This window comes from Glossina fuscipes, unplaced genomic scaffold (genome assembly GCF_014805625.2).
Source record: "Glossina fuscipes isolate IAEA_lab_2018 unplaced genomic scaffold, Yale_Gfus_2 0, whole genome shotgun sequence".
In the NCBI taxonomy this organism is placed as follows: domain Eukaryota; kingdom Metazoa; phylum Arthropoda; class Insecta; order Diptera; family Glossinidae; genus Glossina; species Glossina fuscipes.
This window is the reverse complement of record NW_023998414.1, coordinates 750,764-773,485: the sequence shown is the minus strand read 5'-3', so window position 1 is coordinate 773,485 and position 22,722 is coordinate 750,764. Positions and strand designations below refer to the sequence as shown.

Here is a 22,722-nt window from a genome sequence, read left to right as displayed (position 1 = left end):
ATATTTTTCGTAAATGCCAATGTATGTATGTAGCCTATATCGGGAGTAGTGGAAAGTTCCGAGACTCTAGCAACAATTTAAATTTATTTATTCTCATTAAAATTTAATATTTAATATAATAATAATACAATTTTTTCCCTTAAAAATAGTGCAGCACTCTTGCTTTTACGATATATGCGAACATCATCTTTCGTACAATATACGTCATTTTGAGATTCCAGAGTTCAGAGTTGAGAAATATAGACAGTGATGCTTGATGGCACATGTGTACGGCCCGAAGGGTAAGGAAATTTAATTAAATCAAAATTTTCTAATCGCTTTATGAATCTGTCACGTGAACGTCCTCAAGCATTTGTTTTTTTCTTTTTTCGAGCACATTACCTACACACACTCTGATTGCATCTGCGGTGACTTTGGATAGGTTTTACGCAGCGATAATTTGGCTAATGGCTGTCGCATAGGCGGGTAGATAAGACTCGCGATCACAAAATCGGTTTTCGAGTCAGCGAGCTCATTCTTAGTAGGCACTTAGTAGTCATTCATACATTTGATTAGGCCGCGGCCAATGCCATCTTCTGACAATAACTGTATTGCCCGCATAGGTGACATCCTTAAAACGGTCGTAGTTAAAACAAACGAAAGAAGACACTGATTAATCCATGATTCATAATAATCGTTAAAAATCAACTCTCCGCTCTCTGAGTAATTGACTACACCAACGCATTTAGATAATCTTCAGTGCGTTCGATGCGTTATTATTATTGCTAAAGTAAATGTATTCAAACTGGCAGAACAGTAATTGACAGAAACATCGTCTACGGCTTATGAAAATAAAAATAATATTTCCTTGCTATGTATGCTCTATGGCTAATAGAGAATATAATTTTTGTAATGCAAAGTTCCGGGATTTTTCGTTCTGTGAAATGTTTTAGATTTCATATATAAGATAAGTAAGAACAAGAATTGCATTCTGTTGTAATGTAACATGAAAAAGGATGTGTCGTTCCGATATGTTGTCGTTTGTATTTGTCGTCTTTCTTTCTTTCTGTCCTTCTTTCCTTCTTTTTTTTGATATTTTTTTGTTTTGTTTTGTTTTATATTGTTGTTGTTGTTGTTGTTGTTGTTGTTGTTGTTTTTTCCTAGTAATGATTTCTCACATTAAAAATGTAAAATTCAACAATTTAGTCTCTATTAATGCAGGACTTACTAGAGCGAAGCGAGCAACTGTGTACAGCAGATATAGCTGAACAGCATTCCATACAACAAATTATTGGCTGAAACATTTATATATATATATATATATATATATATATATAGTGGATATAGATAAACCCAATGAAAATATGTGCATATTCATGCATATTCATGCTGGTTTATACATATGCAATAAGGAAAATGAACACAAAAAGGCCAGTTGTAATACAATTTCTGTAATTTGTAAATTTTTGTGTTAAGCTTTCTATGTTTTCTACTTTTCGGATATATTAAATACGAGTGGATACTTATGAAACGGCACGGAAGTTGAATTATGATCTTCATCTTATGCTGAACGAGACGATAACCTCTATATAATTCTTTGATTTAGGATATAAGCTCTTCGGCTTCGGTACATGTAGAAGTTTTATGATTATTTCCGATCGAATATCAATCAGACTTAAGGTGTTCTTAAGTTTTCCAATTTTTATGTCCACGCTTATACTCTATAGAATGTAGCGCACTGAATCTAGTAATTCATTATAAAATGGTTTCTTAAAATAAGCAATGGATGTATGTGAGCGCATGATATATCCTCCAAGGATGTCTAATTCGGCATTAAGATCGATCGAAATACCGGAAAGCGGAATCAATAAACATTTCGATTACATCGACATCAAATTCTTCATTGAAATGTTCGTATAATACATACATTTGCTAGTAAGAAAAATTATTTTATTATTCTTGATTACATAATAAATTTCAAACTGATCTGTCGTGCAATTAGGATTAGCCAAGAACTTGTGATTCCTGCCTGAAAAAAACTCATACAGCGATTGGATATGTGTTTCAAAGTTAATTTTAAGCCGAGTGGAAGTTCTTGGGGAACACATCTTGTATCTTTCTCAGCATTGATCTATGAACGATGTAGTCGTAAAAATATTTTCTGATAATGATTTCCGTTCTCCGGAAATCAATCTCATTAGTCAATGTCTATGGCGTAAATTATTAGTGTTTAGATGATTTGGTCATCGAAGATAGAAAAAATGGAAGGGATGACCTGTGATTCATTGTCTTCACTTAGATCACACATATCTATTTGAAGATATATACATGATTTTAAATAATGTTTTAAGCACAAGAAAGTATGAGAAAGTGTTCGGAGTACTCTATCTATTTTAAATATGAATGAAATATTCTTTGCATTACATTTAAAAAGAGAATACGATTGTGTGTTTGCGTATGGGTTTGTAACCATAGATGAGATTTGTACTGTTTTTTACTAGAATCGTGATAGTAAGTGTAAGTAAATCTAAAAATAGACAGAATTTCAAAGCAGCTAAAGCTGCTTTCCATTTCTTTATCAAACACGATAAAATTATATGAAGAGTAAATGAGTCGCATAAAAAATTTGTTAAACTGAAAGGACAATAGCTAAAGTTGAGCTTATCATCGTGTATTCATAGAATAGGTAGAATGTTGGGCTAAACGATTTCCGAATGACACACTAGGGGATGTTTGGTAGTCATCTCTAAGAATATACAAACGAGATGATACGTTTAATATGACTTACAAAGGTTGTCATATATATATATATTAGATCGATACTTTACGAGAAATCTATCAGTGCAGCCATCTACCGAAAAAATAATGGATTTCTTTTTCCCCAAACTAATGTATATATATATATATATATATATACAAATAATTATAATTCTAAATTTTGCTTTGCCTTAGAAGATTTGCTTTCCTGCAATGTTTTTACAGCACCAAGTTTAGTTTATATTAGATATCGTTAGACTACGTACTTTTTTCTTTTTATTTCATTTTATTTGATTTTATAAGAGAAAAAAGAATAAATTATTGCTTTCTGTCAAGAATGTGTGTGCGCACACAGAAAATCTATGCTAGGCTTACATAAGTTTAGGTATAAATGTCTATATATTATTATTAAGTTAAGTCCATATCAATAATTTGATAAACTTTTTACTCACATATCAACATTCGATAGCTAAGCAGTTCATGCCAAAATTGGTTATCGAGTTAGTGAGAGCTTGAAATTACTTTAGATTTGATTATTTAATTGCACGGTTTGCCTTTAAGCATAAAGAAAGTATTCTAGATCCAATAAAACTTATAACTTATCATATAACGAATTGAAACAAAAATTAACGAAGAGTTAATTTTTGGATCTGTTATGCTTTGTAGGTGTAGTTGTGTAGTAGTCGTGTATGATACTATGAACATAGAATTCCCGATAAATTTTTTTCCACAAATCGAAGTTATATAATATTATATAAGATTTTCCTAAGAAAGTCTTGCTTTGGATATTAATAACACTTTCAGGGCTACCTTTAAAAAGACGAAAATATAATACATAGATTTTCCATTATAGATATTAGAAAGCATTATAATTGAAATTTCATATCATAGAGTTCCGAATTGTTTCAGCCATGTTCACCTATTTGTGCGTTAGACTCCGTGCACCCAAGGAAGGAAGAAGCTTAAACTAAATGCAAAACGAAAGCTAAGAGGAATAAGTCAGAAGCATAATCGAAGAGATAAGGAGCACGACTAATAAGTTGGCATTCCCACGCTCAATTCCCATTACGATAGAACGTACATGGAAGCCTAGCTAAAGCTGAATATTCTACCCCGTCTCTCATATTTTTTTTTTTTTGCTCCCTGACACATCATCTTCTTCATACGTGTATAGGGAATATTCATGCAATGGCGGATCGTATTAGAAAAAAAAAGAAACCTTCCTTGCCGTCAGTCCAATCTTTTTTGAAACTGAATCCTTTCCTATTACGACGGAAGCAGAAAGGCTTAGGCAGAAAGAGGAAATGCAATTAAATTTCTTTGAGCGAACAAGAATGCCATTCGGCTTTCTTCTTCTTTCTTTTGGATATCAAACAGGATTGATATATTGCGAAGTCTCGTGTCGTTTTCATTTGCTAAAAAGATGTGAACGCTGGTTGACCAGCCAAGTGGCTGTGGGGACCTGATTACCATGCCAGTGTTCGCGACTTCAAACGTCGGCCGGCCGAACATACTTGGTCGTAGATATAGTGAGTGCACAGCCCGTAAAAAACAGGACACCGACTACACGGCAACCATTCTTTACATACAAAAAAAAAATACATAAATAAATAAATAAGCAAATAATAGGATGATCGTAGTTTGGAGCAGAAAAACTTATCATTATAACGCAATTATAGTGACATTCTCAGTTTTCTTGTCATATTTCGAGGAACGGTCTTGAATTGAATAGAACAACAAGAAGCAAAGGAAAAATTGTTAATAAAATCAATTGGTATTTAAACAACCTAACGTTGGATGGATGGATATCAGAAAATTGCTGCACCTTAAACAGCCAGCTATTGTTGATTTTTAGAGAGTCGAATTTAAGTAGTGAAGTCTCTCCGGTTCACTATTAACTTGAAAGCTTTTACATTATTATTATTATTATTATTATTATTACTATTTCTGTTTAATGTAACAATCTGTGTAACATGGGATCTGCATTATACACTTTCTTCTTCTTCTTCTTCTTCTTCTTTTTATATTTGACCAACGCGACTATGTATACTACACACGCAGAAACGGTATTGCGTAAGAATAAGAGGAAGAGGAAGACGAAGGAATTAGTTCTTGTATTGATTGGTTCGTTATGCGTACATTTCGATAATCTTGACTTTTCGTTTCAATCAGAGAATACAAAATTTCTCATTAATTTCATTTCTAATAATTATAATATTAAACCTTTGAGAAAATTTACATTGCATTCACAGTAGAATGATTATAAGTGTTATAACTTGTAACGTCACTTACCGCACCGTCATTACTGCTCGACTCAATTATCTAACTTGAGCCGTTGTTCATCTCTCAGTTTCTAGTTAAGCTCTTTCCCTTTGATTCAAAATCTGTACCTCCCTATGCCCAGCGATAGATAGGTAGGTAGATAATGGCTCATAAGTGATTAGTAGTCGATAGAAAATGCATTTTACTATTTTACTATAGTTTTGCAAGTGACACTTGGATGGCATATCCATCCATGTCTTAATGCTATACATGCTGTTTACCTAGAGCTACGTAAAGATATCGATTTCGTAAAGTAAATCCGCTTGATTATCACTGCCTTCAATAGCATTATATTCCCAGTCTATAAATTTAACTGATGGATATATCCTGAAATACGGATCGCGCCTTAATATGAATAAGAGTAAAATGGAAGCAAATTGGATGGGGTGCAAAACAAGCAGCAGGCGATTTTAACAATTCGTTTGGGATGGAAGGAAAGGGTAATGTAATAATAAATTCATCCAACTTATTAAGCATAAAGAACGAAAAAGAAAAGGACAAAAAAAAAAAAAACAAGATTTAATTTGAATGCTTGTAGCTAGCGGTCCAGGGCGGAAATATTGGCGAATATTTGAACGCCAACAAGTCGCTGTTAATACAAAATGTGTGAATTATTTTATCGAAAATCCTCTTACGTTGCTTCGCTAAAAAAAAAACTTGAAGGTTGAAGATATTGTAGAGCATGTCGACGAAAAGAACGAAAATTAGGAAAGTTCGAGTGCCGAACCTTTTTTGAAAAATCGTGTTCGAGAAAAACGCATTTGAAATTCTAAAGGTTGTTGAATATCTTCAATAAGACACTAAGGAGACACTCGTTCCAAAAGTGCCTCTCTCGTTAAGAAAATATACAATTCCGAAAACTATATCACAAAATTTTCTCAAAAAAATTTTTCAATCTCGTATTTAGCCAATGCTCTTTAACGCCGTCTATGAAGTTACCTCGGTTTGAAAACATATTTCTCAGCTCACTAGAGGAATTAGAAATAAATAAATGAATAAAGCATTAAGCTCTAACATCCTATCAAGGACTCAATTTATAAGGCGGAAGCTCCGCATCTCAACAGATTGCAGATGAATCTTGCAAAATTGCTCGAATAAAAAGCACTATATAAACTGTTTGGTAGCATAAGTGTTGTCGGATTCTTTTGGACATTTCTTTACAGAGGCCATACGTGATAGAATTTTATTGACTTGATTGGCTTGATTTCATATGTAAATGTCGAATGTCGACTTTGAGTCGAGTATCTCTCCAGCGACTCTCCCAAACTGCTAATCTTATCTAGTTTGTAACTATCAATATGAAAACTAGACGGCGTGATAGCAGACCAAGACAAGGATAGTTGATAGCATTTGTTTGAGCTCAATGACAGACCATTCAAATAAATGACTTAGGTCGGACGGAAAGCTTACCATACAGAGAAAAAGAATTGAATGAATGGAAGATTTTTATATCCTTTCGCCAAGATGGGGCGCATTAAAAATATTGCAAACAGAATTTGCTCAAGGTGTGATTACCCATCCGAAGCTAACTGTATTCAATATCCTTCCTAACAACATCTATAAGTAATTTGCTAACTTTTCAACGAGGATGTAGCATTTAATGCTTTCGAACTCATATAACAGACATGAGTAATAAATTTATTGTCGATGAGATAAAAGGCAAATAGACAATGATGTGAATTGTTTTAAACACAAAAAGCGATGCAATTGTCTTTGAAAATATTATTTACTTTGTCTAGTCTTTCGTAATTGACTAACATTCGATTGTTATCAATTCAAACATGTTCCTATAGGCACATATGCTAACCGCTAAGTATGAGCAATCTTCTTCTTATTAATTCTAATAAACGATGTGAGAACTATAGTTAGCTACACATGGAATAACAAGAGAATTTTCGAGTAATTTTAAGCAAATGCTATAATATTTCAATTTTGCGTTCAGAAACAAAAAAGAGAAAACATTTAAGAATGTAAAACTTTATAAAATTTCCAGATTCCAATTAACTCAGGTACGATCAGTAAAAACTATCCACTTCGACCATCCACAATTTAACTGTACTAAGCGGCGAAACACACCGAGCAGAGAAACTATGTCGGTGAACTGCTGCTGCTCTACTTAGCACAATTGCAGTTTTTCTTATAGCCATCACGGAAAAATGAAAGGTATGTTCGGTTCGTCGAAACGTTTGCAACGTATATATATGTATTTTTGATTTGCGATAAATTCTAAATCGATTTAGGCCTCTTCGTTTCCCCGTCTGTCTGTCCGTCCGTCTGAAATTAAACTATCGACTTCAAACATTGGAAGTTCGTGCTCGCAGGTTGCTATTGAAAATAGGCTAAATTGGTCGAAGTACACGCCCACAACGCCACATAAACTGAGACCAACTCCTTTTCGTTTTTTTTTTAAGTGGAATTAAAAATTGGGTCTTTGCACATTAGTCACCAATTACGGCAGGTATATCTACAAAAAGTTGAAAGCGTCTCTCATGATCGATGTTGTGATACCTGCACAAAAATGGGAAAAAATTAACCTCACCTACCCAATTTAATTATAATGCATTAAAATTGAATTATTTTTTATACGTTCGCGCGGCGCAAAAAGAAGCTTCAAAATTCCCATAGTGTATATAAATTCTTGGCCAGTGTCAAATTTATGATGCATCTCAACTTATCCGTCTGTTCGTGTCATCCATCTGCCTATATACGCAATCTGTGTAATAATTGTTAGCAAAAACGAACGTATCGCCTATCCAAATATCCGAAAAGAATTCGAAAATGACTTAAATTTTTCCAAGGACGCATCTACGACGCCCACGCATCGAGACGACAAAGACGTTCATTTTATAGAGCAAGCAAATCTAATTGCTTCACTTTTTTCGTTTTCTTTAAGATAACGATGATGCGTATAAAAGATTTGGTCTGGACCGAATATAATTTTTTCACTTATTTTTATTGAACCGCATATTCACTAATCATACACAAATGCAACCGAAAAGGTAGAAATAAAAACATTCTGTAACATTCTCAATACATATTGAAAAATTTCCCCTTTAGCTTAACTTTTATGCCGATATATGTAAGCAACTCGATCTTAATCGCTTTGACACCGTAATGCCTTGATTCCTTGAAGATCTTAGGAAAGAAGATAGTTAGCAAAAACCGTTTCAATAACAGCGTAATGCTGTTTATCTAACACTTGAATTGTGCGTAGAACGAAATATCCTACAGTTTCTGGAATGACTTGAACATTCGATTCAAATTTTTCCTCCTCAATATTGCTTTTGGGATTCGTAAAGAGTTAATGGATTGGCTAAATGTGGAGAAGTCAGTTAGTTGGAGCAGCATTTCAAAATTGAATTCGTGTCTTCGTTTTTCGATAGTGGTCTTGGTCTTGGTCTTTACTTGAATGAGTGTCATTTTTTGTTGCTTGGTTGAAATGGATAACACTTGATGATAGCACTCTTTTGTAAGAAGTACAAGTGGCCCAAATAGCAGCTGGATCAGATAAAGAAAATGCAATTTACATTAAATGGTTTTTTTTTTTTTTGCCTTTCCATCACAAAATATATATAGGACTTTTGCCTCTTTGGAGGTTACGTGACCCTCCCGTGGTCCAAAGAGGTGGATAAGTTTAATTAATGTTATCATTAACTTGACCGCACTTATGTCACTTATGTCACCTTAAAAGTAAACGGCTTATATATCATAAAACATATTACAACAGATACATAAGAAATTGTGAAACACAAAATAGATTGTAACAGTGAAAGCGTATTGATTGATAAGGATCATGTTATTATGTTGAACCTGTTGACCTTTAAGTTAGCTCTGAACTATCCTCTATTCCTTATACTAATGTTATCATCGTCTGTGTTATTTAAATGTGAGACATGGAATGCCTGACCTAGACTGTAAGCTATACTTGTTGCCTCGAATAGTCGCAGTTTACGAGCCGAACGAGCAAAAAACAAAAGAAACTTTAATTTTCTATTTAATGCTTAATTAAGAATGTGTATATAAAAGTTCAGTCAGTAAAGTTGGAATTTCGCCTATCGAAGAGGGATTAGATGACGTTGATTAAATCGTTTAAAAATCCTATGGTGAATTTTCTAATATATATTTCTATCATCCTTACTGGCTATAATCAGCATCGTAGTTATTTATATCTTGAATGGGGCTTCTTAGATATCTACGGGTTACGGGTTTATACAAAATTCTAAAACGATATTTAATTTTTTTTTTTTTTTCTTCAAGAGAGATTCTGTTTTCTGCATATTTAGCTTTTGAGTGTTTAAACTAAAAACACATTTGTATGAAGAAGAAAAAAAGTGGGGGGGGGGCGGCGACCGGGCAGGCACTTGGCAAACGAAGACAACGATAAATAAATCTCGGGCTCGCTAAGGACTCATTGCAGTTATGCCATCGGAATCGTAAAACTAATGTATGCCCAGCTTCTTCAGGTGATGGCTATGACGGCAGGTATAGCTGCATTATAAAGATTTTAAGATAAGAGAAACACATGCGACAATTAAGGGATAAACCTAAAGCTTACGCAAAAAAATAAATAAAAAAAATACATAAAAGCGTGAAGGAACTCTCGTTATAACAAAGCACTGCTGGAAGATGATAAAAAAAAAAGTAAAAAAATCCACAAAATTAAATGATGGTAAAAGGAAGGCTTCAGCTAAATGGGCCCATTTTAACAATGAACGACCATAAGTGCGGTAATGTTAAGCATTCTTTATTTAAGCCAGAGTACATTAACTTTTTGTTTAGTTAATAGCTCAGTGACTCAATGACTCTCACGCTTTTATTTATTATTATTATTATTATTATTATTAATTTAATTTATCAATCATCAATTTTTCTCTAATCGTAATTATTTATGATAATAATAAAGTTTTATTTTCTTTACTTTCGCATTCTATTAATTATAGACTTACTTATAATTTGTTGTTATGGGCTATACAAAAACAGCTCTATATATATATATATATATATATATATATATCTGTATAACATATACATACATATGCGCTTATCTATACGTATGAATATGTTTAACTCTTATATGTTATGTTGTTGATTATTCTTTTATTTTATTATTCCGACAATTTAAGCACGCTCATGCCTTAACGCAGTTACAACTTTCACGTATATTTATATACAACTATTAATGAATGTTAATGCTCGAATATTGTGCTTGTGATTGGATTTAATTGATTTATCGTTGTATGTAAGCAAGTGTATGTAAAAAGGTTAAAGCTTGATTACATGTACACACACATATTGTCTTTACATATAATACGATGCATGAACTTTCGATACATAATAGCATATATATATATATATATATATATATATATATATATATATATATATATGTAAACTTATGTATACTTATATATCCGTGTGTGTGTGTGTGTGTGTGTGTGTGTGTGTGTGTGTGTGTGTGTGTGTGTGTGTGCGTGTGTGTGTATGTGTGGGTGTATGTGTAAGTGTATATATTTATATATATACTCTAATTACATTTAAAAATTAATTATGGTTAATTAATCATAAAACGGGCATTTGAATTGTTTAAATCATTACCTGTGAATTTGTATAAATTACGTTATTACTTGGTTAACCATATTATAATTGAAATTTTATATGGTGAATGTGCTGCGGTATTTAAATATCATTTTATCTTTGATTTTGTATCCAAAAAAAAATAAAAAAAAAATAAATAAAAAAACAATGCAATGACTAGAAAAAATTATTATTAAGCTTAGGTCGTGTAAATATTATTGAAGATTCACAGATGAGCAAAATTCGTAAATTTGCATTTAATTTACTTACACATATCTTATCCGTGCATAATAATAACATTGAGAATGAATATCAATTTCACTTATTGGTCTCTCAGATAACATACATCTCTGCGATGCTCAGAAACGTACTTAATGCGTGTGAAAACATTATAATAAATCTTTTTACAAATTTCGTTGTTATGCGTTATTTTGATGAAACGCAGAAAACTCATAATGACTTATGTAAGGCGCAGTCTTACACATTAACATTAAACGAGTTTCAAAGATGACCGAACAACTGAAAATCGACAAAAGGCTTTTCACTAAGAAAGGCTTTCCCATGATATGATAAACTTTACGCTTAGCAAAAGTATTCTCTTAATAAAAAAAAAAAAAAAAAAGGACAGAAGAAGAAAACTGAGATCAGTTTACTGAATGTTATAACGCAATTTTAAGGTCAGTCAAAGAAGTTTTCTCACTTTGTTGCAATATTTCACCAAACTATTTGAAATGTAAAGAGTTGCGATATCACTCGAATTGAAAATTTACCCTTAGAATCTACAGAACGTTGTAACAAACGATAGATGAGTAAATGGGAATCGTCGGTGTCGGTGTCATTTCAGATCTCATTGCGGCAGAGCATATTTGGTCGTAGCTTATCGTTGAGTGCTTAATCGCTAAGGGCAGAACAGTTCCCGATTGGGGCATACATCCATACATGGCTGCGGCCACACTCTCTCTTTTTTGCTTTGTTCATTTCTTTTTTACTACCTACCACGTCATAACCTTACATGTTTGTATGACGGCAACGTTACATCTTAAGTGATCTGATCAAATAAGTTGCCATCGATGACTGCGCCATAAAGTTTTGATTTAAAACGTAATATCGTAAGCGTAATCATCTGGTAACATAGCAACCTTGACGCATTAGTGATTTCGTAGCAGCATCTAATTGATGCACTGTCCGTGCGAACATGTCAAGCTTTGTTTCGAATAAGCGCCATTTGCGGGATCTTTTATTTGCTTTCAATAAATTTGCCGATGAATCTCATCGATTACTTTCAGAAGTACCAGTCAATGTCGCATTGTCTATCTGATTAGTGTATGCGATCGGAAAATACGAAATATTCATCGAGTCGAGAGAGATGGGAAAAATCGATGGCTTTAAATGAAACGTCATCGATACTTCTTTAACGATAAATAAAATAATCATAAATTTTGATAGACAACAAACGGTAGCTTCGTTGTACTAGCTGGTTCCATTTGGGAAATGTCCATTTCATTTATTTATTTCAATTTATTATTTATTTATACGTTGGCCCGAAATTACTACTTTATGATGAAAAGATAACCAACCTACACACCCTCGGCAATCTATTAGATGCACTGTCAATTTTTTTGTAATTAAACGGAATATTATACTATATATATATATATATATATGTATATATATATAATATTTTTAACGTTGTATCTTTCTCGTGTTCTCGTATACCCCATGGATGGACGACTACATTTTTTGTTCTTTTTTCCAGATTTTTGTCCGCTTTCCTTATCTAATTCGCAGAACTATGGAAAGCACCGAAGCATATAGAAGCATATAGATAAGTTAAAATTAATTCCGTCACTAGTGATGAGAATGTTTTCAGGGATATATTAATTAGAAATTAAGAGGAATTCTGAGGAAAGTTGAATAAATTGCATTCAATTGAATGTTAATCAATTTAATTTCACGATAAAAGCTTTCGAGCTTTGTAATTGTTCAAAAGTACACAACGTGATCTCACAGGTGAATTGAATTGATGCGGATTTTTTTCGTAAAAACTCGAGTAGCTTTCTCATACATTTGCTCGTTGACAGTCATTAAGTATCAATGTTACGAGGAATGCTTCAATTTTCCTTGAAAAAATTTTTAAATTCCTTCGAACGGTAGGGCAACAGTTAGTCCCCGTGAATCGATAACGAATATCTCGGAGAATTTTTGAAATAGGCATACAATTAACTTTTAAGAGATGTTAAGTTGATTTGCTTTTCCAACTATCGTTTCTTAATAATTTCATAAAAACCGGATAACTCAAATAATCTTAAGAACACGCGGAAATTACATTATGAGCTATACTGGGTAGATGCAATTAAAAATTATGTAGGCATCAGTATTAATATTAATAGAACCGATCGGTTGTAAATTGTCAAATATAAAATGAGTTCACATTGAATAATTGTGGTAAATATTTAATTTTTCAAGGGATTGGTTACGAAAATTCACCTGAAGCTCGAAGATGATTTTTGACTTATTCATGCCATTTTCGAGAGCCACAGCTGGGTTGTTGAAAGTGTTCGAAAGAAAGTATGTAGTAAATGTGAAATGCCGTGTATAAGTATTGAATAGAAAAATCTTAAAGTTTTCGTTGATCAACGGCAATTGCATTGCGAGTCATGGTCACTGATAAGCTCCCCTTTTATAATGGGAAATAATTGCAATCATCTTTGTAAATCAATTAAAATAAATCAGTTTTGTCAATAGTCTATTAACACGCCCTATGTATCATTCAAATATTTATTCAAATTTGCTTTAATTGTTTAGCTAATATGCTAAAAATGATTTTTTCTTTGATTTCCCCTTGCGTGAACACTCGATCTTTTTTGCTACGTCTCATTTATGAGAGCCAACTCGAAATAATAATGTTTTCTTAGCACTTCTTCTTCTTCTTCGTTTCATGAGAAAAACAAATCCATAAAATTAATCTTTTTTTTTTTTTTTTTTTTTTACAGCTCACAGCACTTGTGATGATATAAGGATATATTAAGTTGATGCATATGTGTGCGATACCCAGATGATTGACCCACCTTTTATCATACTAATTTGAAGTTTGGCCATCCGTCTCGTTTTCTTGTGTACAATGGTACAAGTCACTTTTTTCAAAATATTTTCATAAAATTTATTTCACTGATATGTTTTGGGCTTTAGGACGAACACTATTGAAATTCGTTCGGATCGGACGACTTCTTCTGAATAACTGTAGAATAGTTTAATAGTGTACTTAATGGTGGGCCGCGAACTATTGCAGCGGTTTTATCTATTTCTTCCATGTTCAGAAATCAGAAACACACGCACAACTATTACAAAACAGTAAATACATAAGGGGTACGTCCTATTTGAAGTAGTAATAATAATAATAGTTCATGTAAACACTGATAAGAGTGGTATGCCGTCTCTCCCTCTTCCTGTATATTACGAGCGATGCTTTACAAATTTTTATAAAAATATGATGCAAAAAAGAAATAAATCGGTATAAACTGAATACTACTACTACTGAACAACAGGGTTAACAACTTCATTTTTCTTCTCTTTCCTTTTCTAATCTACAAGTTGCATAATTCCGTTTAATGAGAAGATTATATCAATGGAAGTGATGTTGAATGTTTTCTTTTTTGAAAAAAGTTTCCTTGCAAAAGACTAGGATTAAAAAAATTTTTTTCAAACATAGAAACGAGTTAATCTTGTCGTGATTTTGCCGGAATTTTTTCAAATAATATTTCGCTCGATTAAAATACATCGTGACTCTAGTTACTAAGAATTGAGTTCAATTTTTGTTTTTTGTTTTTTTTCCCTTTAATTTTCTTCCTATTATTCATCATATATTTTATCAATTAATCTTTGATACGTTGGACTTGAAAATACTCATCAGAATATCTCGTTGAAATTAAAGTAAGTTTCGTAAGTAACGTATTAACAAATGAAACTCTGTCAATATACGAATATTTAGATTATGTGAAATATGTTATCCCTTCCATACACAATTTGCCCAATTGTCGCTTTTGATCAACTCTCAATTCAGTCATGCACCCGTCGCACCAATTTGATATTGATGGTTGAAGGGGTGAAATTTAAATCTTTTCCAACTTAATATTCATTTTTCTTGTAATTTTCATTTTTTAAGCGTTCTGCTGCCTAATTTTCAATGGCCAGAATGGTCGGAAGTGCTATTCAAACAAATTTCATCCATTTACGCTTCTTAAGTTTAAAGTATGCCACGTTCTAGTAATGCTTCTATTCAATTAGTTAAGAGGAGCTGGCCATTTTTTCACACTCTGTTATCTACGATATGTTGTTGCTTGAATATGCTCGCGAAACCTGCAAACCTTAACGTCAAGATCAACTAGATAGACTTGGTAAAAAAAAAGCAATGCCTGACTTGGAATGGCCATGCGAAGCATTCGGTCTTTCCAATTCGGCTTAAGAGTGCACTATTTGTTGAATTTCCATTCATTGACGCTTATTGAATATGCGGTTCCCGAATGCTCAGCGTAATGCTACGCTTAAATAGACCTTTACCAAATTTTCGAGAGTCTATTAATCGAAATGGATTAAGAAATTTACTTAATAAATTTAATGCCTTATGTTTATCTCGTCATTTTTTTAAAGAAACTTTTTATATCAACGAGTCAATCTTTGTTTTCCATCATCGAGTTGACCGATTAATCGAGAAACTTAACAAAGCCCTATTTGGAATTTATTAATTTTATCAAGTAGTTAAGCGAAATTGTTTTACGTTTTCTAATTATTTGATTAATAAAATGGCATGGATGGCAGGAACCATGCACATCTCGAATCATAGAATCATAATCCTTAGGATATTTTTGATAAAAAATTACCTGCATATATGAATTATTCACGCACGTTGTTATGATTTGTTTTTATCAAAGTTCGGTTGTTCACTGATTTATTTATTTCTTCAAGATCAATGGTATTTAAAATTTAATTCTTTTTTTTTTTTTTTAATGCTCTCAAAATCCACTGCCCTCGGGATTGTACAAGTTTTATCTAAGATCTAGTTGAATTAGTTATATAAACACAAAAACCACTTTGCATAACTGAAGTAAACATGTGTAAATAAACAGTGTTATAGGACATTTAGGTATATATATATATATATATATATATATATATATATATATATATGTATGTTGAGAAAGGTTTATGCTATTACATCCGATAACATAAGTAAATTATTTTCTTTTAATATATATTTATATATATATATGTATAAGAAGAAATTTCACATTTATGGAAAGGTTTAGCGTAAGGCTGTCTTAGAATTTTGCAAAAAGACCGCGCGCACTAAAATAATTTTACTTTGCATTAAAATACCATCAAGGAATTTCACTCAATAGCCTTTAACATCCTGTTTTCTTTTCTTTCTTTTTTTTTTCTCTCCTTTGAAATAAACAAATGAAAACCAGCAAAGACACGGTAGATAAAGAGATATATTTAAGCAGATGAAGAAAAAAAAGCAAAAGGAAAAGGGAAAAAACTTTGTTGCAAAAGAATTTAAAAATTAGAGAAAAAAAAAAATAACCAAAAAATGCCCATAACACACACCTTCAAACACTAAGCCGTTGTAAAAGCAACCAAACTAACCAACGATATATAAACGTGGCTAAAGTTATTCTTTCATTCTGTGTGTCAGAATATGTCCAAATATATAATGTATGAAAATGTATGAGCATTGCCGTGAAAGCTTTTTCCTTTAAATTTTCTATAGTATTTTCTATTATTTCATTTTTCGTTCATACACATGTATGTATGTATGTGTGCATATATATATATATAGATGTAACTTTAAAAAATTTAGTTTCATATCTTTGCTCGATATCTTGTCTGAAACATGCACTATGTTTAAGTTTACGGGAAAGGTAAGTGCCTCTCATATCTATATAAATATATGAATGCCCATTTTAAGATATATATGTGCATAAGCACACACGCGACTACGCATATATATGTATATTATTATATACGCGCGTGTGTGGCTGTGTCTGTGCCTGTGTATATGTAGGTATGTATATGTATGTATGTATGTATATGTATGTATGTATGTGCATGTATGTATGTATGTATGTATGTATGTATGTATATGTGTGTCTGTGTTTGCTTGTTTCTCTCTATTCAATTTCAATTCGTAGAGAATCAAGCATGCACACACATACACACACACACACATAGTGCCTTATATATAAAATATTCATTATTTTATTGAGCTTTGCCCCCACAGTCACCATGGGAAATGTGAATACTGTTTGTTGCCGTTTTACCATAAAGTGTTAGCATCATAAAAAGATCATAATAGTTAAACAAAACGTTTTAAATAAACGCACACACAGTTATGCTCGCACACGCACGGACAAGCAGGCACACATATCCATACACACACACACATACACGTACGCATTCAAACGAAAAGCACAGATTGCGCTTGTATATGGGAATAGTTTGTAATAAACCCGTGTCTATGTGTGCAAATGAAACTTACTTTTATTGAAGTGAAAAGCAAAACAAAAGGAAAAAGGGAAATAAACAAACGCAACGTACACAAATTCTCAAAGGTGACAGACAATGCTACCAAACAAGTGTACGGAAGTTTATAAAACGGAAGCGGATATTGCATTAAAATTCTTTTGTTAACTCTTTTTTTATTTTTTATGCGTTTTATTTATTCTTTTTGTATTTTAGCTTTTCGTTATTTAGTTAGATAAAGCGTAAAAAATTTTTTTTTTTTTTTTTTGCTTGCAAAATTTATTTATTTATTTTTATATTTTTTTGTATATAATTTTTTTTATTTTTATATCTTTTCGCACATTAATTATTGCAAATTTTTTTCATTGTGTAAAATTTTTAATAATATATGCTTTATTTATTTATAATTATTATAATTATTATTATTATTATTATTATTAATAATAAGAGCAATGAAAAAAAAAAACAAAAACTTCATTTTTCAAATTTATTTAACGGCCACACCAAAAACATTAACGTTACATTAAGTGGTTGCACGACAACTGAATTGTTTCGTGCATCAACATTAACTCAACAGTCCTGAAAAATTCATCGGAACGAATTATAAAAATTGGTCGAAAAACGAAACACATTCGTTTAACGACTACAAAATGTTGTCGCTTTTTAATGGTCTATGCTTCTCAAGCAACAGCTTAAGCATTGTAGAAATGTTGATTCAACATTTCATATGTTGCTGTAAGGTCATCTTAAGCATGCACAAAAATTTTTATTTTGTTTCCAAAACATATTATGTGTTTGTGATTGTTTTGAGTCTAGCAATATATTTAACCCATTCGGAACGATTAAATAAAACCTAAGGCGATAACGGATACAAATGTATCCACTACTACTATATATCGGGCAACTTAATGCCTCATATCTAAGAAACACTGAGGGCAAAGATGTTCTAATTTTTTGTTATATTGTAGGCGTATCTTCTAACCAGCTTAGGTAATTTTCAAATTCTTTTGCAAATTTTTAGACGAACAAGAGAATGTTTACCGCAGACATAGCTGAGCAGGCAAACAAATAACCCGACCCACGACGGACATGCTTAGGTGCAATTCGAGTTTAACACTGACCATAAAATGTATTCACTTTACGGGGATTTTCCAACTTCCTTCTGGACGTTATAAAGGTTTTCCAAAAGCAAATTAAGTTTTACTATGCGGTAGGCGTGGCCAATTTTTTGCCAATTTTGAGCAATGAGCAAAATTCCAATTTATTTTTTGTCTTTAATGTCTTAGATGCTCTCAGTTTACATAATCTTTTAGGAGTGTCGTTCCGACCCGATTGAGATCGATTTGGATCATTTTCAATACCAACCTGCGTGCAAGAGCTCCCAATGTTTTTGCCAAATTTAAAGTCGATAGCTTCATTTTTGCGATCAGGGAAATATTTACAGGACACAGTACAAAGACGATCAGGCGGGCTTGCCGAAATCGATTCAAGATTTAATGCTGATGGAGAATACATAATATGTACGGTTTAGGGTATCTCTTCTATGCGCTTCTTTCTATGCGTTGCTAATGATCCATATCTGTGGTATATGCGCTTGTACCTATACAAAAATTGGGAAAATTGACCACGCCCATTCAATATTATAGTGTGTGAAAATTATTTTCCTTTTTTTTTTTTTTTAAATACCTTTGCAAGGTGAAGAAGCAAAAAGTAACATTGTATGTCCGCCTGCTCTTCGATGGGTCTGCTTAAATATATATATTTTCCTGGATCGAGAAAATGGAGATATCGCCTAATGACGCAAAGTTTTCCGAGGACACGCCTACCACGGCCACACACTTATACAGCAAAAACTGTGAACACTTTTACATCCTGTGGTTTTTAAATGTTACTTATAATGTACATCACATACATCATATAAATTTCCACTTTTTTTCTCAAAATAGATGTAATCAGTTGCGCCCACCCACAATGTTATAGAGTATGCAAAATGCCTTTCCTTTATTTTGCTTTAGTCTTACATAGAATAGCGGTGAGGGATATAAAAGATTTGGTCACAACCGTATATAATTTTGTCACTTATTCTCTTTCAAATCACATTTCACATATGTGCCAACGTCCCTTAACAGGTTAATATGTATAAAAGCATTGGAATTGTTACGAAAGTTTATAAATACTGTTTAGCGTTAATAATAAAAGAAGTTCTTCTTACAATGGTATAAATTTTTCTTTATTTTATTTCTTGTAAATTTTGTTGTAAATTTGTTGTAAATTTGATTGAACTATAGTCTAAATTGCACTCTACTTCTCTTTCCAGTTTCATATTATTCGATTACCAAATATGTCTGAAATTTAGTGATTGAAACTATTATCTTTAAAATTCTCATTTTCTTCGCCATCGTTTTTCAGTTACCATCAAAACAAATACGAGATGAAAATCATTTATATATTCCGGCAAAGTCTGTCGTTAAAAAACTATCATCCTATTCATCACTTTCGATAGTAAACTTTCGTACTGTAAAATACGACTGGCTGTGTAGAAGATAATAATTGATAATTACATTTATATCACAATTGAAGGGAATGTTCTAGATAAGTCTTTACTATCCATCGTAAATAAATGAAATCTGTAAAAAAGTTTGCATAAAATCTTAGAAAAATATTTGACGTTAGTTGAGTCAGATGAAAATAATTTGGAACGTGTATTTTACCATTTATTTTCGGGAATCTCTGGGTCGTACGATTTCTCGGGCAAAGTCATAGAAGAAAATATGAAAAAGTTACTGGGATTTTTTTAAAGTGTGTCTTAGTTTATGTGGGCGTGCACGTACACAGATTACAACCCTTTCTGAACTCGTCGATTTTTAATGGATCAAGCGACATTTGCCAAGTTTCTCCAAATCTCTTCAACCTTGCGGTTGTGGTGACTTTACACAAAAACTTGCGATGAAAATGATTCCCTCTGGACGGAGTAGGAATATTCCGTCAATATCTCGGATATTAGCACAGATACAAAATTATAGATTTTTGAAGGTCATTTCTTAAATATTTATCAAAGAATTTTGAAATTTTACATGCGGTATAAACATTTTTTCGAAAATCGAAAATATAAAAAGAATCAAAACGACGTACACTCTAATAATTTATTTTTAGTGTTAAAAATAAACTCCTATACTGCAATCTAATAAGAGTGCTATGCTTTATCTTAATCGGCTGTAGAAGAGAACATTTGATAGTCAGAAGTAATCGTTAGTACAAGTATAAGGATATCGTCGATGACTTACATTAGCTGAAGCTGAGCTTACATTACTTCTTTGTGAATATAAAGCCAGCAGCGTATTATAATTATAAAGTATGCCGTACTCTAAAGTCAGAAACCATTTGTTTATTTTCATTTGTTCATATGGTGATCTAAATCCATCTAATCAAACGAAATGTTTACTACTTTTGCTAGAAACTTAATATTTGTCGCATAGGCTCTCAATTGAATGCAAATTGAAATTTGAATCACATTTTACGCTTACGCTTACGACGGCAGAGGAAAAGTTCTAAAACAACATATAAAAAAACGAAAAATATCGCAACATTTTGATCAATAAATAACTCATAGTGCTCGCACTAGCTAATATTTATTCATCTGAAACTTCCGAACATCTCCGAACATTCAACAGAATCATAAATAGCTTTTGTGTAAATATATTATTAGTATTTGGTGTGGCAACTACAATTAATAACCGATTTTTTTATTCCTGCGTTAAGTGACTGGCATTAGAAAGCCATACAACGGCTCCTACTAATATGAATATTTTCAAGGCAATTTTCGAGAGAATTTTGTTGACTTCGTCCTGAACCCTGAATGAGGCTAGATGAACCCGCTTCAATATTTCCAATCTTCTATGAATAGTTTATGGCGCCCTTAAGCAATTGTTTTATTTCCAATAAGTCCGTTTGCCGCCAACTTTTTGACCAAATCCGCTATTTTTAGTTTTGTCAAATAATGGAAAAATCTATCCGATGAGCCGCTTCCAAATAGTCAGACCTCACACATTACTTAAGCCGAATCAATTTTTACTCAATTTTTCCTCCAAAGGTTCATACCCAAGCATATGTTTCCACCGAAGTATACCAGAGAGTATTTGATCAGGTTCATGCAGAGCACATATGTACCATTAGTCATCATTATGCAATTTAATATTACGCAAGCGTAAGCGTATCTGTTCATAGATGTTCCGTTCTATCAAAGTTTCCGCAGAGGACATCGAAGTGTGCAAGCTTTCGCATGAAAATTGCTAGAAAGCAAACGTGCCTTTAATCCGTCTTTTTTTTCAATAAGTGCATGTGCCGTTGAGTGAGCGGGCAACCTGGCCCCGTTAATCTCATAGTTTTGATCTATAATGCTTTAATATTGTCGGCATTACGCTTGTGATAAATTAGGCATAGTTTTGCTTTCGAACTTATTCCTACATCCTGGGCGCTATCTAATTAACATATTCCTTTGGGTTTTTAATGTAGAAATCAAGTCAGCGTTTATAACTGTAACTAATTGTCGGATTGTCATTAATCTATACGTCATTGCTTTTCAAAAACACTGGCGAAATCAAAAAAAGAAAAACCCATAAGAGAATCGGATGAATATTTCGAATTTAGAAAATGCAAGCACATATAAGGCAAAGTGAAAGTGAGACTCTTTGCGACATTTTATATTTCTAAAAAGATAGTTGTTAAGTTGATAAGAATATTTTTGATCCCAGCGGTCGATTAAAGGCCCGATTGTCTTAATATCGAACCGAAGAGTACTCCGGAAGTCCACTTCGCTTACAATGTTCTCCTGATAGCAAAACCGCGTAGTATGCCTGTTGAGCAATGAAAATTTTTTTTGTTAAACAGTTACCTGAACGTGAAACTGAGTTCAACTATTATTGAAGTTATAGCAAGATACCGATATGGACACAATTTCCTCACACTGTTACAATTAAAATGAAAAAAAACATTTTTTTCGCAGCTACTATGCTTTTGCGAAAATATAAATTAGTTCGATCCGTTTTCGAAGATTGAATATATAGTCAGTAGTATTGTGCAATGCACAATATAATTATGATCTCTTCATATGAAGAAGAAGAAGATGAATGAACTGTTAATTAATACATATTCTCAGTTTAAACATTGGGACTGGAAATCAGTTCAATATGATTTTAATCATTTACAAAAAAAAATTTAGTAACCAACAAGAGATAATATTTTAATTATTGTGTTCATGCCTATTGCTCTGACGAAAACACAAAGAAAAAACAAAGAAAAAAAAAAAAAAAAACGGATCGAACTAATTTTTACTTCCAATAATTAATTGAATTGAATTTAGTAATATCCTACAAGATGATGATTTCATAAGAAACTCATTATGAAATTATTAATGAAAAAAAAAAAAAAAAAAAAATTAAAAGCCATTTTCCACAGAATCGATTACTTCAACGCTAACACCAAAAATTAATGAGTCAACAGAATACGAAAAGGAAAATTTGAATAAATTACTTTTCAATTTGTGTGTGTATGTATGTGTGTATGTGTGTATGT

At 32.2% G+C, this 22,722-nt stretch overlaps 1 protein-coding gene across 8 annotated transcripts in view; it reads right to left on the bottom strand.

Moving 5' to 3' along the window:
- LOC119636177 (neurotrimin) overlaps positions 1-17,678 on the bottom strand; it is an 83,339-nt gene extending 65,661 nt beyond the window's left edge. For 4 of the 8 annotated variants that reach the window (XM_038031373.1, XM_038031417.1, XM_038031427.1 and 1 more), the window contains exons 1-2: positions 17,168-17,357; positions 15,510-15,728 (exon numbers count right to left, since the gene is read on the bottom strand). The gene's annotated coding sequence lies outside the window, so the exon portion shown is untranslated. Of the gene's footprint in view, positions 1-15,509; positions 15,766-17,167; positions 17,358-17,655 lie in introns of those variants that run through there. The other 4 variants (XM_038031400.1, XM_038031384.1, XM_038031409.1 and 1 more) reach the window with 4 other exon arrangements.
- Positions 17,679-22,722: the final 5,044 nt, after the last annotated feature.